We start from the raw sequence: 5,982 nt of genomic DNA, 5'->3' as shown, positions 1-5,982 counted from the left end.
CTACTAAAGTCAATTTGAAATCTTATTCCTAATGAACATTTTACAGAATGAATTTGTCTTGACTACTGACCACTGATCTTTCTCTTTTAGATTCCAATGTTGCCACTTGGAAGTGAGATCTCAAAAGTGTATCTGGTGTTTATTCACTGAATAAATATTTTACTCAACGCATTGAGCCTTTGGATTTTTGAAGGTGCCTCCACTCAGGCAATTTACACTAGGGATTCTTCAGTTGTTGAAATGGTATTGTTTAACTTAGAATTTCCAATGCTTTGAGTCTGATTCTGCACATCCCACAACCCCTTTTTGTGTGCATCATAATGCCTGTTCTGCATAATCCCACCACTCATTTCATTAATGACAGGGATTTAAAAACCTGAATCACATACCGTTTTCCTTAGTTTGGTAGTCCTAATGAATGATATTGCAGTTATGATTTCAATCATATTGTATATGCGGCTGTTCTGACAATACTTATCAAAAAGTTCATCGCTATTACGCTGGTGAAGTGATTGCATCACATCAAAGAATACCGTCACAATATCTGAAGACAAACGTGCCAAACCTGTACAGGAAGCTCAAAAGGAGAATGAAAATAAAGCTATTTAAGCAACGTTGTTGTGCGTGAAAATATTTTTATTGGATATTCAGGACATGAGCGAATACAAGTGGTCATGTGGTTGAACACCGATTTTTAAAAATTTATCTTCTAACTTGGTCGTTTTACTCACTGTCTCCATTTCTGTGATAATGGGGAAAACGAAATCAGGAAGAATATTCAAATATATTACGGTGGGAGTACATTTAGCAGCCAAATATTATACAGATTGTCAGGGCTGTCATAGTGATGAGAGAACGCGTTTAAATAACCGGAGCTTACTTATCAAAGCCATTTGAATTATTAGTCAACTCATTCTGTTGATTGGAGTTATTTTGATAATTTTCCTTCCGTATTCATCAGTCTTGCCTGGGCCAGCGGTAAGTACAGTTTAACACCATGAAAAACAGTATTCAACAAAGTGCATCATGTGAGAAATAGTCTATCGTCTTACCCAACCTCTATGATTTTCTATTGCTTCTAATAGAAGTTGGAGAAAGTTAGTCAACTGTACACTGTGTTGACATGGCTTTTTAAAACTATTCCGAATGAAATGGTTGTAACATATATATCAAATGGATATATATATAATAATATCCACCTACCTTTTCTTTTGGATCTGTGCCGTTTACTTTTGAATTTGCATTTTATTGAGAAGTCTGAAGATCCCATCGTTAGAGTGTCGCTTCCTAAATCCGCAGCCATTCGGGAGGATATTCGTGCAGTGTACCTTGTGCGGTGTCCACACTTCCGTTAAGCAGTCTTGGACTGTGCTGTATTCCACCGAGGGGCCATCGATGTGGTACCGGTATAAGCTTGTGCGCATACTTCTCATACCCCGTACCTTCGTGTTTGGGTGCCACCTTGCTGTGCAGAATGTCATAGAGTGACATCACTTCATCTCTACTTGATGAGAACCCCACCACGCGCTGAGTTACTGTATTTTGGATTAAAACACTGCTGTGTGCACCACAACTCTGTCCAAATGCGCGTGGCGCGCTATGTCCAATCCCAAACTGTCGTGCTACATACATACATACATTCAGAAAACATTTAATCATCTATACAATCCATCACTTTCTAGGTAGGATAGACATGAGATGGACCTTCCTTGCTCATTGACCACATCGCAATATATCACTAACCCTTGAAGCCAAAAAGTGACGGATAGCATTGGTGATGAAAAGTATGTCACATGTAGGTTATGCATGGCTTGCATATAGATAGCTGCGAGCTGCAACTATACTATTCTCCAAATTCACTTCGATTATAAGGTCGATATCAAACTAGACCTAATAACCCTGGGTCCGTTGTAATGGGCTGAAGCGCTAACAAGACTATCAAGCTGCTACATGTTAATAAGGACATGATTGGCTTCAGGTGTGGAAGACAGGATGTAGCCTTCATAAACTGCTCACAGGCACAGGTAAGATATTCACTCTTGAGGAACAGAAGTCACATCATGAACGCTGTGAGGGTATTGCTGAGCTTTGCCCTCAATTGTTGGATCCTCAAAGGTTTGAAAACTGAGTGTTATAATTAAAATGGATTGTTTCCATGCTACAGTTGGGTGAAATGGGCCTTCTATTTTGTTACTTAATCATTGACACATTTTCATGTCAAAGCCATTATTTGATGAGATTGCTTAGGTGTGTGAAATCAACGTCTGCTTGCGCTATTTCCCCATAGTTTCTTGTTCTCCTGTTGGAAACATTTTTTCCCAAAATGAAATCCCTGTGGAGAGACCATTCGGAGGTAAGGAACGTCTTTGTAGTCATCCTCTTGCTGTAGTTGAAGTTTGCGTTCTTAAAGCCACAACCCACAATTCGTGAAGCCTTTTTTGGATATATAGATTTGTTATACCCATTGATTCTCAAAGAATATGCCTCATGAGCGGTTTTACCCCAGCATAACCCATAATGTGTGGGACTTTAACTCGCAATGTTCAAACAATCGAGATGTAAAAACACTGTATAGCTTCAAACAACATTGACTAGCATGATCGACAGTCTGTCCAGGCATGGCATTTTGATGATGGATTGTGGCTTTAATTTACTTTTTTTCTGGGATAATAATTAGTGACTTTTGTTTCAGGACTGCAGGATTTGATTGGTTCCAATGGTATTCAGTAACTCAGTTAATTGCAACGTGTTACATGGCCGTCAGATACCACAACTCTGTTGGATGACACTCTGAGCGGCGTGTTTGAATTGCAACTGTTACTTAACCCACATTTCCCCCATATTTTCTAGGTGACTCCGGCGAGAATTCCCTGAAGGTGCTTCTGTCCATGATATCTGTTGCCAAAAACAATGTAAAAGAAGGTAAAGCCTGTCATTTAACGTCTTAGTTGAATACTTGTTCAAGAGTTCACTAAACATTTTCTGGGACTAACTTGCACTTCACTATGCCAGGTCTTGATTACTGACATTCTTCTCTGATTCAAGTGTATTTGGAGACTAACGAAGTGGATTTTGGAGCCTCTCCACACTCTGCTGCTTCCTTGTCTGGCAACCTGACAGCGGACGGCAACCTGACAGCGGACGGCAACCTGACAGCGGACGGCAACCTGACAGCGGACGTCGTGCCCGGGAACAACCTGACAGCGGACGGCAACCTGACAGCGGACGGCAACCTGACAGCGGACGTCGTGCCCGGGAACAACCTGACAGCGGACGGCAACCTGACAGCGGACGGCAACCTGACAGCGGACGGCAACCTGACAGCGGACGGCAACCTGACAGCGGACGGCAACCTGACAGCGGACGGCAACCTGACAGCGGACGTCGTGCCCGGGAACAACCTGACAGCGGACGGCAACCTGACAGCGGACGGCAACCTGACAGCGGACGGCAACCTGACAGCGGACGGCAACCTGACAGCGGACGGTAACCTGACAGCGGACGTCGTGCCCGGGAACAACCTGACAGCGGACGGCAACCTGACAGCGGACGGCAACCTGACAGCGGACGGCAACCTGACAGCGGACGGCAACCTGACAGCGGACGTCGTGCCCGGGAACAACCTGACAGCGGACGGCAACCTGACAGCGGACGGCAACCTGACAGCGGACGGCAACCTGACAGCGGACGGTAACCTGACAGCGGACGGTAACCTGACAGCGGACGGTAACCTGACAGCGGACGGTAACCTCACAGCGGACGGTAACCTCACAGCGGACGTCGTGCCCGGGAACAACCTGACAGCGGACGGCAACCTGACAGCGGACGGCAACCTGACAGCGGACGGCAACCTGACAGCGGACGGCAACCTGACAGCGGACGGCAACCTGACAGCGGACGTCGTGCCCGGGAACAACCTGACAGCGGACGGCAACCTGACAGCGGACGGCAACCTGACAGCGGACGGCAACCTGACAGCGGACGGCAACCTGACAGCGGACGGCAACCTGACAGCGGACGGCAACCTGACAGCGGACGGCAACCTGACAGCGGACGTCGTGCCCGGGAACAACCTGACAGCGGACGGCAACCTGACAGCGGACGGTAACCTCACAGCGGACGTCGTGCCCGGGAACAACCTGACAGCGGACGGCAACCTGACAGCGGACGGCAACCTGACAGCGGACGGCAACCTGACAGCGGACGGCAACCTGACAGCGGACGGCAACCTGACAGCGGACGGCAACCTGACAGCGGACGGCAACCTGACAGCGGACGGCAACCTGACAGCGGACGGCAACCTGACAGCGGACGGCAACCTGACAGCGGACGGCAACCTGACAGCGGACGGCGTGCCCGGGAACAACCTGACAGCGGACGGCAACCTGACAGCGGACGGCAACCTGACAGCGGACGGCAACCTGACAGCGGACGTCGTGCCCGGGAACAACCTGACAGCGGACGGCAACCTGACAGCGGACGGCAACCTGACAGCGGACGGCAACCTGACAGCGGACGTCGTGCCCGGGAACAACCTGACAGCGGACGGCAACCTGACAGCGGACGGCAACCTGACAGCGGACGGCAACCTGACAGCGGACGGCAACCTGACAGCGGACGGTAACCTGACAGCGGACGTCGTGCCCGGGAACAACCTGACAGCGGACGGCAACCTGACAGCGGACGGCAACCTGACAGCGGACGGCAACCTGACAGCGGACGGCAACCTGACAGCGGACGGCAACCTGACAGCGGACGTCGTGCCCGGGAACAACCTGACAGCGGACGGCAACCTGACAGCGGACGGCAACCTGACAGCGGACGGTAACCTGACAGCGGACGGTAACCTGACAGCGGACGGTAACCTGACAGCGGACGGTAACCTGACAGCGGACGGTAACCTCACAGCGGACGGTAACCTCACAGCGGACGTCGTGCCCGGGAACAACCTGACAGCGGACGGCAACCTGACAGCGGACGGCAACCTGACAGCGGACGGCAACCTGACAGCGGACGGCAACCTGACAGCGGACGGCAACCTGACAGCGGACGGCAACCTGACAGCGGACGGCAACCTGACAGCGGACGGCAACCTGACAGCGGACGTCGTGCCCGGGAACAACCTGACAGCGGACGGCAACCTGACAGCGGACGGCAACCTGACAGCGGACGGCAACCTGACAGCGGACGGCAACCTGACAGCGGACGGCAACCTGACAGCGGACGGCAACCTGACAGCGGACGTCGTGCCCGGGAACAACCTGACAGCGGACGGCAACCTGACAGCGGACGGTAACCTCACAGCGGACGTCGTGCCCGGGAACAACCTGACAGCGGACGGCAACCTGACAGCGGACGGCAACCTGACAGCGGACGGCAACCTGACAGCGGACGGCAACCTGACAGCGGACGGCAACCTGACAGCGGACGGCAACCTGACAGCGGACGGCAACCTGACAGCGGACGGCAACCTGACAGCGGACGGCAACCTGACAGCGGACGTCGTGCCCGGGAACAACCTGACAGCGGACGGCAACCTGACAGCGGACGGCAACCTGACAGCGGACGGCAACCTGACAGCGGACGGCAACCTGACAGCGGACGGCAACCTGACAGCGGACGGCAACCTGACAGCGGACGGCAACCTGACAGCGGACGTCGTGCCCGGGAACAACCTGACAGCGGACGGCAACCTGACAGCGGACGGTAACCTCACAGCGGACGTCGTGCCCGGGAACAACCTGACAGCGGACGGCAACCTGACAGCGGACGGCAACCTGACAGCGGACGGCAACCTGACAGCGGACGGCAACCTGACAGCGGACGGCAACCTGACAGCGGACGGCAACCTGACAGCGGACGGCAACCTGACAGCGGACGGCAACCTGACAGCGGACGGCAACCTGACAGCGGACGTCGTGCCCGGGAACAACCTGACAGCGGACGGCAACCTGACAGCGGACGTCGTGCCCGGGAACAACC

The sequence above is a fragment of the Argentina silus genome, assembly GCF_951799395.1.
Source record: "Argentina silus genome assembly, chromosome: 22".
NCBI classification, from domain to species: domain Eukaryota; kingdom Metazoa; phylum Chordata; class Actinopteri; order Argentiniformes; family Argentinidae; genus Argentina; species Argentina silus.
This window is presented reverse-complemented; position numbering follows the sequence as displayed.